General features: G+C 35.0%; 1 protein-coding gene across 21 annotated transcripts in view; it reads right to left on the reverse strand.

Annotated features, from left to right (window-relative positions):
* KLF12 (Kruppel like factor 12) overlaps positions 1–20,725 on the reverse strand; it is a 442,425-nt gene that overhangs the window by 409,776 nt on the left and 11,924 nt on the right. For 4 of the 21 annotated variants that reach the window (XM_023252233.2, XM_023252227.2, XM_023252234.2 and 1 more), the window contains exon 2: positions 8,338–8,397. The exons of 5 other annotated variants lie outside the window; for them this stretch is intronic. The gene's annotated coding sequence lies outside the window, so the exon portion shown is untranslated. Of the gene's footprint in view, positions 1–5,745; positions 5,824–6,226; positions 6,292–8,337; positions 8,398–10,491; positions 11,393–20,725 lie in introns of those variants that run through there. 12 more of the 21 variants (XM_045054306.1, XM_045054309.1, XM_045054312.1 and 9 more) reach the window with 8 other exon arrangements.

The raw sequence follows: 20,725 nt of genomic DNA on the forward strand, positions 1-20,725 counted from the left end.
GTTGGTAACAATTATGCAGTTCCGATGGTCTAAACATAAGGTCAGGAGACATACTGCCAAAAAAAAAATAGTAACTTACTTAGCCATTTCAGACTTCTTAAAATTCAAGTATTTTCTAGAAATACTACAACTAAATGAATTTTAAATCTCCAAAACAGAATTTAGTTTTGTCCCAAATTATCTCCAACTTTACTGGACTAGTTGTTTAAATTTTTTGAAAAATATCAATCTGATTAATGAAGGGAAAATGGAAAGAAGCAAAAACACTAAAATCACATCATTACCATATTTGAAATAGTCTAATTGGAAGCATCATACAATACAGAGTAGAATAATTTGACATTACTGTAAATGTATTCACAAAGCAAAGAGAAAAAAAGTACTGAGAAAGCCAGCAAGGGGAAGGAAAAGTAGAGAGGAGAGGGAAAAGGTCCTTGACAAAAGAGTAAACTCATAGATTCCTATGGCAAACACAGGATGACTTCTTGGCTTCTCTCACCAAGGGCATAAGTGCAGGAGACAGCATTACTTGGCTTCCAACCTGAACATGTTAACAGAAACACAGCTTCTGAAGGAGGACCTTTTCTATAAAAGGATGAAGTGCTTGTTCAAATAATTCAATACTCAAGCACTGAAAATAAAAGGATAAAAACTAATACACACTGTGCCTAATTATCTCCCAAGGAGAGGAGGAAGAAGGCTTTTGTAAAGTGAGAGGGAGAAAACGCCTTTCATATCATGTGTAAGGACAGTGCGTGGGGAGGGGAACTCAAGTCCAGACACGGATGCTCTCAGCATCACCTCTTATTGTAATAAAATTAAGGTAGTTATGAGATAGCAATTTCTTGTCAGCTTTAAAAAGAAATGGTATAATTGAATTTCACACACTTGATTGAGTCCCTACTCTATATAGCTTGTACCACAGTAGCTAAGAATTCAAGACTATTTATAAAGCATTGTCCCTGTCCTCAAGGCACTCATAGTCAATTATATTTCATAATCACATTTGCTGCTTACTAGCTATTAAAGGCTTCATCTATGCTTTACCTGTATATAGGAAATGCTTGCAGAGTCTTAAACAAGTAGCTATCTAAACTGATACTTGAGACTGTTTTGATAATACAGGTATTTCAACAACTATATCAATTTTTTAATTGGACATCTTAGACATTAAAATTGCATTTAAATATTTAACATAAAATTTTCATTTAATTATCTGAAAAGTTCATTTATTAATTTAAATATTGGTGATGTCTTGATTAATACACTTCACTAGAAGAGGAAATGAAAAGTTTTCTAACATAATAAAAGTGAGACTAATTTAGGGCACTTTATAATTAAATTCCCATTTCTTTTACTCAACACTACATTTCAAGACATAAATTGTCTTTTCATTTGAAATTTTTTTTCAACATTTTTTCAAAACGTTCACATTGTTGATAAGCAATGACATTTTCTGGAGTTAAAATAAATGCATACTTACAAAACTGCTCACATAAATTATGAAAAATTATGAAAAATTCATAATTTTTTCACTGGTTTATGAAGACCATAAATTAAGTCACATTCGACAAAATAAAACTGTCTAGAAAACAGATAATTTTATTATGCTAAGCAAATGATTATTAGACATCTTCTCTAACACAAGTATTGTTAGGCATTTTTCTCTATCTATAAAGACAATACGGTGTTGTAGCAACTCAAACTATCTCTCCACTGACCATATAACAGAGCCAAGCCAAACAATTCAAGACAGACTTTCTTATTCTTTTTCTGTATTATGACAGTACACCCTCGCCAAGGGAGTTAGTTCCAATTCAAAACAACTCGAACGAAAAGAGGCTAAAGATGGCTACATGGGACACATGTGTATTCAGGATTCCATTTCCAAGAGCAAATATTCCAGGTAAGAGTCTCTATGCAATTTTTCTCTACAGTTTCCAATCAAAATTTGTAATTACAGTACCACTATGTTAAAGAAATATGTTGGATTTCAAGATAATAATCCCTATTGAGATAAAAATAAAAAAGGAATGTTCATTCATCACTTTTTAGATCATTTCATGTTCTACCTATTTAACTCTGAGGTCTCTAGGTATGTATACCAATTTAAAGAATTTAAAAAAAAAAAAAAAAAAAGCTTAGAGAAATAAACCACTTATCAGACACTAGAAATCAAGGAAAGCCCAGTAAAGCCATTAAAACTTGCCCTGTACCTGAAAAATGATGCATCCACTTGGTCAGAACATGAGTTGCTTGAGGAGCAAAGAGAAGACATCAAAGTGGAAATGCCCACATATAGGCCTTGAGATTCCAGTCAGCAAACAGTCGAGACAAATACATTTTATACAAGTTTCAAGAGAAAAAGCAATTGTTCTCACAAAAATATTTAGTTATGAGATATGTTAGATCATTTGTCTTGATAAAACAAAGTTTAGGCTTATCTACTCTACATATAGTCCTTTACTTTCCATTCGATAAAAATGCTCAATCTTCCATGTGCTATTTTGTTCCTCCCCACCCCGCCTTCTTTTTTTTTTAACACTTTCTTATAGCATCAGCCATCTCAGAAACTAAATGCATCCACATGTCTGTGATGGCACAGACACTTCATACTCATCCAGTAATGATCCTATCAAAAGACTCTTTCCACATTCTTCTGAAGTATGTCCCCCATCTCTTTGAGTACATGCACTGTGCTCTAGAACAGTAGCAATAACTTAACCTATGTCTACATCACCCTGGTTTCCTGAGAATCTCTGTAGATCAACTTTTTCAAAACTATTAGGGTATCAGATGGCTGCTGAATTCCTACTGACTGCTCTACAACTGTGAAAAACTCTAAATGTTCACTTACATATGATCTTTCTTCCAGAAGCCAAGGAGAACTCTTTATGAACAACAGACTAAGGTTAACACCTTTACATCAAATTTTACATTGAGTTCACACATTGTTTTTAAATATATGTGGCAATTTTATCTAAACTACTCATATACTGTGTGACAAAACACAGAAAGTATCAGTTTTAACTAAAAATGAGTAACTAGGGGCACCTGGGTGGTTCAGTCATTGAGCATCCGACTCTCGATTTCTGCTCAGGTCATGACTGCAGGGTCTTGAGATGGAGCCTGCTTGAGATTCATTCATTCATGCATTCATTCATATTCTCTCTCTCTCTCTCTCTCTCTCTCTCCCCCCCCCCCCCAACTGTCCCTCCATGCTCACACACTCTCTCTAGAAAGAAAGAAAGAAAGAAAGAAAGAAAGAAAGAAAGAAAGAAAGAAAGAAAGAAAGAAAGAAAGAGAATAACTAAATTTAAACTCTAACCATACTCAAACAACCAATTAGGAAATGCAACAGAAAACAGAAGTACTAAACTTGAATATTTTTTAAATGGTAAGACATAAACTAATTTTCAAGGATATAAAATACACAAATCATGAAATGAAGAACTACTTTTAACCACCAAATGGAAATTTTTTAAATACATGTTTACATTTATGCTAACAAATCTGAAAACAACTACAACATTATTTTAGAGGTAACCATGAATATCAATCAATATTGATTTAAAAGAAGTAGGAAATCTGAATGGATCGATGCTACAGAACAGATTATGTGGGATGCAGTGGGGGGAATAAACCTAAATAATTACTTATTTTAAAAAGATACAGACATCAAGTTTCCCAATATTCAAAGAACAGATGATAGATGTCAAAATTACTTTTAACAGATCATTCTGATGCTCTGACTACTCTAGAACACAGAAAAACATGTGAAGCTTACTAATTTACTACTAAAAAGCCACATACTATGATCCAAAGCACTAACATGTCAAAAAGGAATATTATAAGATGCCCAACATTTGATAAAATTTGAAATCTATTCTTGATTATAATTCTTAGTGAAAACAGAAAAGGGTACTTCCTTACCATAATAAAAATGTCAATCCAAACAATGGGGATTTCCTACAAAAACATGCCAACAATGACTAGTTAAAAAATATAAAAGGTCGAGGGGTACATTCACAATAGCAACTACAAATATAAAATATCTATAGAACTCAAATCTATGTTTTACTGAAAAACAATATAAAACAAAGTTTGAGTAAACTATAAATACATACCATATTTCTAGTAAAATAAAATAATTATAAAAGTCCTATGGAATTAGAGTGCCTGGGTGACTCAGTGGGTTGAACACCAGTTCTTGATTTCGGCTCAGGTCATATTCTCATGGTCTGTGAGACGGAACCCCGACTCAGGCTCTGTGTGGACAATGTGCAGCCTGTTTGGGATTCTCCTTGTCCCTGTCTCTCTCTTCTCCTCCCCAGCTCATGCTCGCTCGCTCTCTCCCTCCCTCTCTCTCAAAATAAATAAACTTAAAAAAAAAAAAAAAAAGACAGGGGAACCTGGGTGACTCAGTCAGTTAAGTGACTTCAGCTCAGGTCATGGATTTGAGCCCTACAATGGGCTCTGCTCTAACAGTGCAGAGCCTGCTTCAGATCCTCTGTCTCCCTCTTTCTCTCTGCCCCTCCCCTGCTCACATGCTCTAAAATAAAATAAACATTAAAAAAAAAAAGTGATATGGAATAAAGTGGCCAAAGTAGCCAAGACATTTGGCGGCGGGGGGGGGGGGGGGGGGGGGGGAGGGAAGACTTTAATCCACATTAAAATGTCTAAAATATAGTAATTAAAATAATGTGGGACCAAGGAATAACGATAAGCTTCAACCAATGGTTATAAGATATTCAAAGTTTTCAAAAGAAATTGGAAATCTAAATTTTTAAAGTGAAGTCTCTCAAGTTTCTCTGTTGGCTTAAATCTATGAAAGCATTGTATATTTCCAAAGAAAGCATTTCTGTGGGTTCAATCAGCCACAGTGGACCTCAGCCCTATACACACCCAGCACTTCCTGCCTCACCCTGAGCTCAAGCTGCTTCCTGTGCCTGGACAGCCCTTTCCTCTCCCTCCACCCATTCAAAAGCAACCCACCCATCAAGGTGTGGCTCATAGGCCATCCCTCCACAGAGCATTCTTAGGAGTTACCATGACTTTCCCTCTATGGCCAGGACTACAGTTCTTATCACAGCGTAACTCTAGAGGTCATCCAATGTGCTTGGTCTCTTCCTCTAGACTGGGGAATGGGAACAAATAATAACTCATGTTACAACCTAATGGCCTAGTCTACGCCAAGGAGATGGATTGCAGTTTCTGTAATCCACTCAACAAATGCAAAAATTCTAATTGTTTTGCCAGACTTCACCAAGGATATCACAGTTGGTCTGAATGAAACTGAAATGACTTGAGATCTTTCTCTGAAAGGAGGTCAGTGGGATGAGAGATGCAGCTAAAGCAAGCAGTTGGAGGGTAAGGAATCAGTGGCTCGTAACCTAGAAACAAGATACAAGTACCACGTGGAACACCAGAGACCGACTGCTAAGCATCCTAATTTTGTATCTCAGATTGACTTCCAGAATACAATTTGTATTCAAAATTACCTTTTGCCTCAGCAAATTTTATTGATCCACTTGAACTGTATGTACCCAGTGGGTAAAAAAAAAAGAACAGATGAGAACTGTGCTATAGCCTGAAAGAAAGTCTGACCCGTAAGACATCTTTTGAAAACATCCTTAATATTCTTTTCATTTTAAGCTCAAAGTAAAGTTTTTTATAACACCTAATTTGTAACTGCTTTGTAGGAACTAAAAATAAGTCATCTCTGAGATACCTATAGTAGCTTACCTTAAGAGAACTGAAAATAATCCTAAAATAATTTGTTGGCAATTTCTGAAGCTACAGCACTTTGGGAAGTTTCAGGAGCTATGAAGGAAAAAAAAGCCTAAAAAACAAAGTTCCCTCATAAGACGAGCAAAAATGTCCAATTACATCCTAAAGAACATAATGTCGTTAAAGCATCTTTCAAAATACAATACCTCTCGCATAGGAAAACATCTGTGCTAATGAAAAAGAAATGGGCTTTTTAAAATGTTATTAGTTACTAAACTAGAAATGTAGCCTTTGAAAGTGGTGTTATTAGAGAAACATTAACATGTCTTGCTTCCTCTTCTTCTGAATCTTTGAAATATGCTTTTTAAGTTCCATTTATTAAAGGGGCAAAGATGTTAAAGAAAACTTAAGATGTTAAAGAAAATTTCCTGGCCATTTCTAAGCTTGTTCAATATTTGTTTAAGGTTAGAAAGTCGTAAATTTCAATAGCTAATACCTTGGCTCAGATTTTAAGTTGTTCATATTTATATCTCTTCTTTACAGCAGAAATATTTCACTCTCCTTTACAAAGAAAAAGAAAGCCCTAGTTTAATATATCATAGAACAAGGGTCAGCAGACTGAGGCCTATAGGCCACATAGAGCGCAGGACCTGTTTCTGTAAGGCCTGCTCTCCAAGAAAAGTTTTTCAACATACATATTCAACAAATATGTATGTTGTAGAACATACACATTTTTAAAAAATTGTAATTTATATATGTGTGTTTTGAAAATTTATATATATACACACATATACATATACATGCACAGCCCTGGAGACCCTATGTAGACAGCAGTCTAAAATATTTACTTCAAAAAATAAATAAAATAAAATATTTACTTCCTGGTCCTTTATACAGAAGCTTACCAACCCTTTCCCCTGCCCCATCACAGAGTAAGCAGCTCTTTATACCCGTGGCCTCATGTGTAGGCCACTGATTTCATACTGAGCCAGAAGAATAAGTGATGGGGCCTGGATGGAGGGTGATTTGTTTTTGTTTTTTTTTTTATCTTTTCTATTTACCACCTAGGCATACTACTAGAGTATGAGATAAGGCAGCCTCAAATTGACAATGTGCTTTACTCTAATTGAAGATAATAAGATTTCAGATGGGGTGCTCATGTCACAGGGGGGTTAAAGGAACAGGGCATACCCTTTGATACGCATTTCTCCCTCCAGCCCCTCCGTCCAGGTACACTCTTACTCCTCAAACCCAGATCAAAAGTCTCTTCCTCAAAAATCCTCCAAACTTTCTAAACCAAGGTAGCTGTACCCTTCAATGCTTTCAGAACATCCTATACAAAATTAGAATATTCAATTTATTGTAATATGTAATTATGTTTTTGTTTCCTTTTCAAAAAAGTTTGCATTCCTGGTAGCAAGGACTTGTCTTGCTCAATTCTGGACCCCTCACATTTGGCAGAAAGAATTCCTCACAGTGGGTAGGGATTAGTCCCCTGTGGCTGCCCTAGCAAATTACCACAAACTTGGTAGCTAAAATCAGAAATCACTCTCTCATAGCTCTGGAGGCGAGAATCCCAAAATCAAGGTGAAGGCAAGGCCACACTTTCTCAGAAGACCCTAAGGGAGAATCCATGCCCCTTCCAGCTTTTCTGGTGGCTGCTGGCATTCCTTGGTGTTCCCAGGCTTGTGACTACACTACTCCAAACTCTGCCTCAGTCTTCATACTGACTTCTCTTCTGACCCTCACAAGGATACTTGTCATTGGATTTAGGGCTCACCCAGGTAATCCAGGATGATCTCATCTCAATGTTCTTAATTGCATCTGCAAAGACCCTTTTTCCAAAAAAGATAACATTCAGATCTTGGTGAGATTGACAGGGACGTATCTCTTCTTAACAACCACCGTTCAATCCACTACCAAGCACATTCAGTAAATACATGCTCATATTGCTTTAGATCCAAATAAAATAAACATATACTAGACAAAACCTATCCCCCCAAAATGGGAAAAGAAAATCTTTATTTCCTCCCCGTTTTTGCCAATGCTCTGTTTGAAAAGCAGACACTGAGGCACAGCCAGAAGCTTGAACAGCATTTTCTTGCTGAGTCCTTAGTATTACTGTACATGGTACCCAACAGCGTATGTTTGGAGACCATTTCTTCACTTATAGGAAGAAAAGCCCAGGGTTACATATCCTTCCCCACAAACCAATACTCTTGAATACGTGGTAATTCTTCAAGATGCTCTCTGGATGAGGTTTTGATCTCTTTAAATTCTTTACATATGGCCATGAATGTGTAATTTTATTACTGTGGCACAAAGTCAAACTATTAAGAACTCACTCTTACAGTAAACTTAAGACTTAATGCCTTATTTTTCAAGAATTTAGGCTCTGAATCTGTTATAGACTGAATGTCTGTCTGCCCAAAATGTTTATGTTGAAAGTATAACCCCCAAGGCAACAACTGTATTTGTAAATATGGCCTGTGAGGTCATAGATAGGGCTTTAATTACAAGAAGAGATACCAAAGCTCCCTCCCCTCCCTTTCTCTCCGCCCCCCCCCTTCCCCCCTTCATATAGGAACACAGTGAGAAGGTAGCCACCTGCAAGCCAAGAAGAAAGTCCTCACCAGGAACTGATCCTGATCTTGGAGCTCTTCAGAACTGTAAGAAAATAAATTTATGTTGTTTAAACTACCCAGTGCCCAAGCAAACTAAGGCAAGATCTAAACACAATCTTAGGCACATTATAAACACTCAATGAAAATTAGTTGATTTCCATGACTGTGAGTGTTCCGAGCACACAGTTTATGATTTTATAGTAAGACTTTTCAGAAAATATTTTCACAATATGGAGATCAAAGATTGCTGTGCTTTTCAAATTAGGGTTAAAAACTAAGACAACAAGGGGTGCCTGGATGGCTCAGTCAGTTAAGCGTCCGACTTCGGCTCTGGTTATGATCTCGTGGTTTGTGGGTTCGAGCCTGGCATTGAGCTCTCTGCTAACAGCAGAGCCTGGAGCCTGCTTCAGATTCTGTGTCTCCCTCTCTCTCCTCCCCTCCCCCACTCACGCTCACGTGCACTCTCTCAAAAATTAAAAATAAACATCAAAAAAGTGTGCTATCTAAAGCATATGTATTTTAAAAAAACTAAGATAACAAGTTCAAAACATCTATAAGCTGTAATTAAGACTGAAATAATTTTTCTGCCCAAGGTTTGTTCTGTTTTGTTTTGTTTTGAAGAGAGAGAGAGAGAGAGAGAGAGAGAGACAGTATAAGCAGGGGAGAGGGGTAGAGGGAGAGAGAGAAAATTTTAAACAGGCTCCATGCTCACTGCCAAGCCCAACATGGGGCTCGATCCTACAGTCCTGGACTCGTGACCTGAGCCAAAATCTAGAGTCGAACGTTCAACCGACTGAGCCACCCAGGCACCCCAAGGCTTATATTATTAACTGAAGAAACCAATGAACTTCTATTAACACAGAAGTCTCTAGAGAATTATGAAATAATGCCAGCAGTACAATATCCATAGGCTCATATTCTTAGAATAAAGCATCCCTAGTATACCTTACCATACCAGGGGACCGAGATAATGAAAACTCACAAAAGAGAAAAAGTAAGAAAAATGGCAGTCACCTTGCTATAAAACGTAGTAAAAAATCTATTTTCCCTACTCTTATCACAGCAAGTTATACCCAGCCAAGGGCATCACATCTTAGAGGGAGTCCTTCACATTGTAGACCTCGGAGATTTGTGTATCTGTTAGCAAAATGTTCTGGATGGCAGTATACTACAACAATTTTTTGTCAATCAGAGTAGTCTTAAGGAAATGATGCATTTTCCTTCTCACACAAAGCACTATATGAGCTAACAGTGGCTATAAACATGAAGCATGATTAGTCAAATGGTAAAGCACAAAGCATCCTCCAAATTGATAGGAGTCATATAGGAAATAAAAGAAAATAAATATCCACTTTGATTAAATTCACAAAAGGAATTATGAAGGAAAAATAGCTAAAAAATCATAACTGAGAAAAAGTATATGGTTGTTATGTTACATGTAACTATTAAAAAGCAGAGAAAATGAGTTAAAAAAAAAACCCTAGATACTGAAAAACAACAACAACAACACTACTTTATAAGACAAAACAAATTAAAAAAGAAAAGCTAATGACAGAATAAATTGATTGGTAGAGTAAAATCCAATATAGTTAAACTCTTCCTCAAAAAGAAAACAGGAATGGCAATATGAACATCAGTATAGGATAAGTTTCATTTTAAAGGCATTCAATAAAAAGAATAGTAATTTTAAGAAATGTCATGGAGTTATATGTACCAAACAATACACAAATAAACATACAAGCAAAGCTCTAAAAAATTTAATGAAGACATAAAACAACAAAACTTTCAAAACAAAACATAAGTAAAAAGCTTCATGACAATGGATTTGGCAAGGAGATCTTGGACATGATACCAACAGTATGGGCAACAAAAGAAAAAACAGATAAATAGGACGAAAACAAAATTAACAGCTTTTGTGCCTCAAAGGACACTCTCAACAGAGTGAAGAGGCAACCCACAGAATGGGAGAAAACTATTTACAAATCACGTATCTGATAAGGGGTTAATATCCAGAATATACAAAGAACTTCTAAAAGTCAACAATAAAATCAAAACTAAAAATGGGCAAAGTAAATGAACAGACATGTCTCTGAAGAAAATATACAAATGGCCAATAAGCAAATGAAAGGATGCTCACCATCACTAATCATCAGGGAAATGCAAACCAAAATCACAATGAGACGTCACTTCACACCCATCAGAATGGCTATTATCAAAAGAAAAAAAAATAATTCCAGAAAATAGTAAGTATTAGCTAGAATGTAGAGAAATCGGAACCCCTGTGCCCTGCTGATGGAAATGCAAAATGGTGCAGGTGCTGCGGCAAACAGTATAGCAATTCCTAAAAAATTAAACACAGAATTACAATATACAGCAATTCCCCTTCTGGTTATGTGTCCAAAAGAATTTAAAGCAGAGACTCAAAAGACATTTGTACACACATGTTCATGTGGTATAAATACAACTTAACATTATACAGCCTTAAAAAAGGACACCTGGACAAACGCTCGCACATAAATAAACTGTGAAGACATTATGCTAACTAAAATAAGCCAGTCACAAAAAGACAACATAGGATTCTACTTATAAGAAGTATCTAAAATAGTCAAACTCCTAGAAACAGAAAGTAGCATGGTGGTTGCCGGGGAGGTGGGGGGGCAGGTAGTGGGAGTAGTGTAATTAGTATATAGTTTCAGTTTTGCCAGATGAGTAAGTTCTGGAGATGCACAGCACAACAATGTGAATATACTTAACACTACTTAATTGTACGCTAAGAATGGGTGAGATGGTAAATTTTATGTTGCTTATATTTTATAATTTAAAATAATAAAAAATAAATTTTAAAAATCCAATGAAGATACAAAAACAAGATCAGAATGTAGAACTTAATACACCACCTTTTGAATTAATCCAATTTAACTGAAAAAAATGTTATAACTTAAAATAACCTAAAACAAATCAACTCACTTCAACCTGTTAAACTCCATTTAACAGGTGAAAAATGGGTTATCACATTCCTCAGTTGAGAAAATACTTTTATTCAAAATCTATGAAACATTTCTAAAAACAAATCATATAGATACAAAGAAAAATATAGTTATTTTAAAATGAGACTATTTAACAAAGTCTTTGAATATAAATCAAAATTTAAATATAAATACAAGATAAAGACCTAAAAATAGTTAATACTCAGAAATTTTAAAACATAGTCCTAGAAATCCTTGATTCAAAGAAGAAATCAATTATAAATTATAAGTTAAATTATAATAAAATTACAACAAAAATCACAAAAATTAGGAACAATGAATAATTGTTTGGAATTATTCCAAATAAATATTTGGAAGAAGAATTCTTCCAAAAAAAAAAAAAAAAAAAAAAGCATAGAATATAGCAAAGGATGTTTAGTCAGAACAGTATTTCTAACTTGAATGCCTTCATAGTTAAAAGGAGATTTACCTTTTTTTTTTTTTTTTTTTAATTAACGTTTATTTATTTTTGAGACAGAGAGAGACAGAGCATGAACGGGGGAGGGGCAGAGAGAGAGGGAGACACAGAATCGGAAGCAGGCTCCAGGCTCTGAGTTGTCAGCACAGAGCCCGATGCAGGGCTCGAACTCCCCGACCGCGAGATCGTGACCTGAGCCAAAGTCGGATGCTTAACCGACTGCGCCACCCAGGCGCCCCAAGATTTACCTTTTAAAGAAATAAGTTAAGGGGCGCCTGGGTGGCGCAGTTGGTTGAGCGTCCGACTTCAGCCAGGTCACGATCTCGCGGTCCGGGAGTTCGAGCCCCGCGTCAGGCTCTGGGCTGATGGTTCAGAGCCTGGAGCCTGTTTCAGATTCTGTGTCTCCCTCTCTCTCTGTCCCTCCCCCGTTCATGCTCTGTCTCTCTCTGTCCCAAAAATAAATAAACGTTGAAAAAAAAATTTTTTTTTAAATAAAGAAAGAACTAAGTTAAAAAAAAAAAAAAGACAAATAATTAAGAAAATATGAGCTAAAAGTCATGAGAGAAAATAAAAGCAGTAGAAATGAAGTAAAATTCAAAAGTTGTTTTTTAAGCATAATAAAATAGCAAAGAAACTTATGGAACATTTTTTAAAAAACAGTTAAAAAAAGACCATATTAGGAGTTTAAAAAGTTACAGAAACTTTACGATAGAAATGTAATTACATAGTAGGGAATAGTAAATGCTATCCTAAGGCAACAAATTTGAAAGCTTATGAAGCAAATGAGTAGAGACGGACATGAACATCATGGATATGGAAAACAAAGTGGTGGTTGCCAGGGTCTGGGTGTGGATGGCATGGATAAAAATGGTCAAAAGGTACAAACTTGCAGTTATAAGACAAGTAAGCTCTGGGCATACAATGTACAGCATGGTGACTACAGTTATCAATAATGTATTGTATTTGAAAGTTGCTGACAGTAAATCTTAAAAGTTTCATCACAAGAAAGAGAAACAATTGTAGCTGTGTCGTGATAGATGTTAACTTGTGCTGATCATTTAGCAATATATGCATACAGCAAATCATATGTTGTATACCTAAAACTACTAAACTGTTATGTCAGTTATATCTCAATCAATCAATTAAAAAAAAAAAAAAAGAAAACACATGAGCAATTTCTTACCCAAAACTTAATCCAAAAAAGAAGATGACAACTGTAATGGACAAGTACACAGAAGAAATTAGAAAAAAATAATACATATATGCCACTCAAAAAAAAAAAAAAAGTAAAAACCATGACCTAATGGTTTGCACCTAATACTAGCCTATAAGGAACAGTTTTAAATGTAGCTCATGGAAAGACATGAATATTTTCTCAATTTATGTATCCACCAACATATTTATTTATTTTTTAAGTAAAAAGAGGGAGGGAGAGAGAGAGAATCCCAAGCAGGCTCTGCACTGTCAGCACAGAGCCCGGCGCAGGTCTCAAACCCACAAACCATGAGATCATGACCTGGGCTATAACCAAGAGTCAGACACTTAACCAACTAAGCCACCCAGGTGACCCTCCACCAAAATATTTGTATAAAAATATGATTCAATAGCAAAGAAAATACTATAGACCAATCCCACTTGTGAATACAGATGTGTATATTCTAAGTATCATTCTATCAAACAGAATCAAGAAAATTTACACAAAAATAAATTATGAAAAATCAGGGTTTGATCCCCTAATGCAAAGATAGTTCAATGTTAATAAATCCTCTAATGAAATGCTTTATAACAAGGGCACCTGGGTGTCTCAGTTGGTTGGGCGTCTGACTTCGACTCAGATCATGATCTCCCGGTTTGTGACTACGAGCCCCACATCAGGTTCACTGCTGTCAGCCTGTCAGCACAGAGCCGGCTTCAGATTCTCTGTGCCCCTCTCTCTGCCTCTCCCCCACTTGCACTCGCCCCAAAAATAAATAAATAAATAAATTTTTAAAATGCTTTAGAACAGCCAACTAAATGAGAAAGATGATTTATCAGATGAGTTTTAAAAATACCTATATAAAATTCAACAAGCATTCCAAAAAAAAAAAAAGGAAATAAATCAAGCACATTTAAGGTAAACTGGAGAAGGAAAATACTAAGGATAAATATCCTATAAAATCATGCTTCTGAGGCCAAAGACTTTTAAAGTCACAAGGCAACCAGGTGATAGGTTCCAGTGGGTAACAAGCCCCTTTCACAGAGAAACAGGCTATTGCCTTTGGCCATAATAATGGGAAAAAAAAAAAAAATGAACAGTCCTAAAAGCAAGTAAGAAACAGAAAGTAGAATGGTGGCTGTCAGGGACTCAGGAGAGTGGGAAATAGAGTTGCTTATAATGGGTATACAGTTTCAGTTTGGCAAGATGAAAAAGTTGAGATCTTTCACACAATGTGAATAGAATTGACATTATTAAGCTGTAGTTTTAAAAACAGTTAAGATGGTATTTTTGTTGTTTTTTATTGCAATAAAAATTTTTTTCTTCTAATTTTTAAACGTATATATAAGCGACTAAAATTTTATCAAATTCCTAAAAGCTCAGTATGGGCTAGCACAGTCAATTAGTATTCCAGAAAGCCCCTGATGCAAGGACAGACGCTCCACAGTCATCACCCTGCTCTTTTTGCAAGTCTCCTCCAGGTACTACGACAAAAGAATGTAACAACAGACCTAAGTAAGCCCTGCCTTGAAAGGGGGTACAAAGGGAGACATCCGCTACCACTGGGACACAAGGATAAAAACTGGCCTCATCCCAGACTCTACTATCAACTGAAGCAAAAGCCATCTGCCACAGGAGCCAGGACAGTAAATACTCCTGCTTCTTCCGTGAAAAGATGGACTACAGCTAGAGAAGGAGGTGAAGCCACTGGAAGAGAGACTAGACTCTCTGACTATCCCCTTCCCTAAGCTCAAAGAAAAGCAGCCGCTGGGTAAGAGCACTCACACACACTTGCCCCTGCACTGAACACTAGGTAAAACTCCTCTGCTCCTGGGATGAGGCAGAAAACTCACTCAGGCCCAGGATTCTAAAATGATTCAAAAATGAAGTCAGACATACTGGTATACAGAAAACACACACAAACATAAGCCTGCCATTGACACAACACAATTTGGCCACCAAAAGAAGGTACAGGCATGCTTTCAAAGTCTCAACTCAGACTGAGGTACACCAGGCTTGCCTAAGGCTGAAGTTGGTGTAAAAGAACTGAGACCCCCCCTCCCCACCTCCCACCCATCTGCACCTCCACCCAGACTACCTGCTGGGATAGAGAAAAAGGACAAAAGGAGGTTTCCTATGACACTGGAGTTCAGAGCTGACTGAAAGTTGAGGGTATAGCAGGAACACAGAGAAGAAAAATTCTGACATTCCAGGACTCACAGAAGTGTCAAGGTAAAAGCAATGAATTCCTGAAGGAACTTGCACTATCACATCACTAGAGACTTCAAGAGCAAAGACCAAGTAAAAACTCGGCACATCTACTGACCAAACCGATTCATCCTCCCCCTGCACAGACACTAGTATCTTGCAGAATATGAGATATGTCTGCTTCTTAGCATAATGATTTACTTCAGTCTCTGCTGTTCTTTTATACATAATGTCATAGAGTCAATCAAATGTTACAAGACACAAAAACAAAGCAAGTTACACATTGTTAAGATATAAAGCTATCAACATAATCAGATGCCAAGATGGCAGAGATGTTGAAACTATCAAGGAGAGACTTTAAAATAGCTATGATTAAATGTAAAAGAATCTAGAGATAAAGACAAACAGCATGCATACATGAAGAAATTCAGTAAATAGGTGGAAATTTTTAAAAACTGATATGAAAATGCTAAAGAAATAGCTTCATCAAAGAATTCGCTTTATCAAAGAATTCTTTCACTGAGTTTACAAAAAACTGACCACAACAGGAAGAATTAGTAAATGTGAAGCTAGACCACAGAAATTATTCAGACTGAAAACTGAATGGGGGGTGGCCGCTACAGAGGATCCAAGACCTATGGGACAACATGAAGTAGACTACTGTACTTGTCAAAATAATCCAGAAAGAGAAGAGAGAAAAGGGGGCAGAAGAAATACTCAAAAAGATAACAGAAATAAACCTATCAAAAATCAGAAGGGACAATAAACTACAAATCAAAAAAGCTAAAACAACCCCAAAATAGGATCACAAATGACTACATACTTATGCACATTTGGTTTCAATGAAGACCAGAGTTAAAAAAATATATCCTGGGGCACCCGGGTGGCTCAGTTGGTTAAGTGTCCGACTTCAGCTCAGGTCATATCTCAAGGTTTGTGAGTTTGAGCCCCGCATTGGGCTCTGTGCTGACAGCTCGGAGCCTGAAGCCTGCTTTGGATTCTGTGTCTCCCTCTCTCTGTTCCTCCCCACTCACTCTCTCTCTCTGTCTCAAAAATAAATAAAGATTAAAAAAAAAATTTTTTTTTTTAAAATATATATATATATCCTGAAGGCAGCCAGAGAAAAAGAGAAACATTACATATAGAGGAACAAAACCCAGAATGACAAAGGACATCTCTTCAGAAACCATGTAAGCTGGGGGATAATATAGCAACATCTTGAAACTAATGGGGAGAAAACTGTCAAACTAAAATTCAAACCCAGCTAAAATATTTCAGAAACAAAGGCAAGTAGACTCTTTCAGATAAGCAAAACTGTGAAAAATCACTGTCAGCAGACCTACATTTCAAGAAATATTTTATTTAGGCAAAAGTAATACGATACTAGATAGAAATTTACAACAAAGAAATAAAGAACCTTTGAAATATTTAAAAAAAATCCATAAATATAAAAAAATTCTTTTCTGATTTGTAATCACTATTAAAAGGAATTAAATCTTTAAAGCAAATACCTTTGAAATATATGATTTATTATATGTGTAAGTTAAAATATATTAGGAAAATAGCATCAACAGGAGAGAAAAAATGGCAGTATACTGTTGTAATATTCTAACATCATACAGAAAGTGGTATTATATCATTTGACTGTGAGAAATTCATGATGTATATTGCAAACCCGGAAATAACCACTAAAAATATAAAACAAAGAAATATAACTAATAAGCCATTAGTGGAAATAAAATTGACTACTAAAAAATAATCAAGCCCAAAAAAGGCTAGAAATGGAAAAATAAGAGCAAAAAACAGGTGAGACAAATACAAAATGAATAGCAAATTAGTACACAGAAACCCAATCACATAAAAATGTTTAATGTAAACTAACAAATCATTCTAAACAAAAGTTGGAGACAGAGTGGATTAAAAAGTCACACCCAATTACATGTTACATGATATATCGTATAATTGTGTGTGTGTGTGTGTGTATACATACATATAGTACAATTATAACTTATAGAATTATATGTTGTCTATAAAGGAAAAAGAGTAATATTACAGGGGTCAATTCACCAAGAAAACACAATACTAAATATGTACGCACCTAATAACAAAGCTTTCAAAATGCATAAAGCAAAAAGTACTAAAACTGAAAAGAGAATTGGGTTAATTCACAATTGTATTTTAAATACTTAAGCCAGAAACCAATTTGACAAATTTCATATATTGAAAATAAATAAATAAATAAATAAATAAATACTTAAGCCCATCTTTCCCAATAACTGACAGAAGAGAGAAAAATATCAGTTGACAAAGACTTGAAGACATTATTAACCAACTTGGCTCAATCATATTTATAAAATATAAACCTGACATTCATAGAAAGCTCTATCCAATGACAGGAAACCTTGTTTTCAAGTGTACATGTAATAATTACCGATACAGATCATATACTGAGTGATAAAACAAATCTCAGAAAACTTTTAAAGAATCAAAATCATACAGATTCTGAAAACCATGGAATTAAACTAGAAACCAACAGCAGAAAGATATCTGTGAGATCACCAAATATCTGAATATTAAAAACACAATTCTAAACAATCCAAAGTCAAAGAAGAAATCACAATGGAAATTACAAAGTATTTGAACTGAATTAAACTTTAAAAGAGCAGTGCTCAAAGTAAAATTTATAACATCATATCCTTATATAAGAAGAAAGGTCTCAAGCTTCCATCTTAAAAAACTAAAAACAGAACAAATTAAACCCATGACAAGCATAAGAAAGGAAATAATAAAGAATTAGAAAAAGTAAAAGTTGGAGAAAAAAATAATGAAACCAAAAGCTGGCCCTTTCAGAACATCAAAAAAATTAATACACCTCTGGCCAGACTGATCAAGACAAAAAGAGAAAAATCACAAATCACCAACATCAGGTATAACAAGTAGTCACTGTAGATCCTAAAAACATTAAAAGAATAGGACAATATAAACAACTTTATGCCAATAAATTCTGTAACTCAGATGAAAAAGCCAAATTCCTTCAAAACACGAAGAAGTTTCATTCACAAATGAATATATAATCTGAATAGCTCTGTGCTAAATAAATGGAATTTATAGTTTAAAACCTTCCTACAAAGGAAAGAAAAAAACAAAAAACAAAACAAAACAAAAAACCCTCTAAACCCAGATGGAGCCTCTTGTGAATTCTTCCACACATCTAAGGAAGAAATAATTCCACACAAAGTATTCCAAAAAAGAAAAAAGAAAAAAAAAAAAAAAACCCAGAAGATGATAAAACACTTCCCAAGTTATTTTAGGAGGTGAGGAATAACCCTGAAAGCAAAATCAGATACAGACACTAAAAAGAATAAATAGTACTGACCACCATGTCCCATGAACTTATATATTTTTTATTTCTTAACAAAATATAAGAAAATCAAATACAACTATATATAATTAGATGCCACATCAAGAACAAGTAAGACTTATACAAGGAATGAAAGGCTGACACAACATTTAAAATCGAGCAACACACACACAAATCAAACACAATTAACTCACTAAATTAACAGACTAAAACAGAAAATCATATATCATCTCAATAAATACAAAATAGCCAAAAGCCTATAAAACTACTTATAACTAAATTCAAGTAATGAGGAAACAACTATTACAAATAAAATACTAAAATCTTTTTGAAACATAAAAAATGATATAAACAGAAGGACATCCATGTTCTTGAATTGGGATGATACTCTGCACTAAAAGTATTAAAATGTTATAGAAACCAATTTGACAGTAAATATCATATATTGAAAAAAATAAAAATAAAAATAAAAGTATTCTTAATAAAAAATAAATAAATAAATAAATAAATAAATAAATAAATAAATAAAAATAAATAAATAAAATGTTAATTGTTCCCAGAGTATATATAACTTAATGCAATTCTAATTAGATTCACAACAGAGTTTTTGTGTATCTTTTGCCCAGGGAAGTTGGAACAATGGATGAAATATTCCTCAGATTTGCACTTTACTATTTTAAAAGGAAAAAAAATCTAGTATTATAGGATATATTAGAACATAAGACAATACAATTAGGGAATTTGTATTTACTTGTAAAAGGACACATTACTTTAAAAATGGTGCTGATACCAGTTATGTATCTGAAAGTAAATAAAAGTGGACCCCTCTCCTATAGCACATATAACTACAAATTCCAAATTTACCAAAGATAAGATCAAAGTGGAAAGAAAAATACAATCTAAGTGTAGGTTACACATCTGTTTTACCAATGGAGAAAACACTGAAAAAAAAAAAGTTAACCAGGGGCACCTGGGTGGCTCAGTCGGTTAAGCATCAGACTTCAGCTTAGGTCATGATCTCACAGTTCTTGGTTTCAAGTCCTGCATGGGGCTCTGTGCTGACAGCTCAAAGGCTAAAGCCTGCTTTGGATTCTGTGTCTCCCTCTCTCTCTGCCCCTCCCCAGCTCATGCTCTGTCTCTCCCTCTTCCTCTTTCTCTCTCTCTCAAAAAAAAAAAAAAAAAAAAGTTAACCAGACAGAATGATTACATAAAATTTAAAAATGTTACACATCAAAAGATACTTCTTAAACAGAAAAGATCAGTTTTGTTTTGAAGTAGACTCTACACCCAGAGTGAAGCACAATGTAGGGCTTGAACTCAGGAACCTGAGATCAAGACATGAATTGAGAGCAAGAACAGAACACTTAACCGACTGAGCCACCCAAGTGCCCCAAAAGACCAGTTTTTGAAAAAAAATATTTGCCATACAGGTACCAGACCAATGGTTACTAGCTATAATATATAAACTCCCACAGGACAACAACCAAGTAGAAAAATGAGCAAAAAGTATGAAAGGGCCATTCTTAGAAAACAATTCCAACGTAGCTACAAATAGGAAGAGATCTTCAAGGTCACCAACAGTTAGGAAATACTAATTTAAAGTAACAATGAGATACTACTACAAAACTATCAGACTGGAAAAGTCCATTGCTGATGGACTTTCAAGGAAAGGGTTTTGCCCACATTACTGGTAAAAACATGAACTGTTACAGCCTTTTTCTTCAAAGCAATGTGGCAACATTTTGAAGCAGAACATAACTGCATCCTGGGAATCTATCGCATTGGTCTGTCAGAGTATAGCTATAAAGATATGTATTACAATATTGCTTTTAGTGGAAAAAGGTAGAAACAAAGTATTGCCCATCAGTAAATTAATGGTTAACTAGACTATGAAATAACCATACTTTAGAGTATCATGCAACAGTTGTTTTGTTTTGTAAATGGAGTAAAGCTATAGCGGTTGAGTGGGAGTATTTCCCTTTGAAAGTACTAAACCAAAAATAAAGTTGATAATAGTCTCCAAAATATAATCCCATTTTTATAATCAGTGATCAAAAAACCTTGTGTGAATGTGTTTATAACACTGAGAATATGGAGAACAATAAAAAAGACACATAGTCCTGATAACATGGGTTATGGGGGAATGGAATGTTACCGCCAGCT

The sequence above is a fragment of the Felis catus genome, chromosome A1 (genome assembly GCF_018350175.1).
Source record: "Felis catus isolate Fca126 chromosome A1, F.catus_Fca126_mat1.0, whole genome shotgun sequence".
Classification (NCBI taxonomy): Eukaryota; Metazoa; Chordata; class Mammalia; order Carnivora; family Felidae; genus Felis; species Felis catus.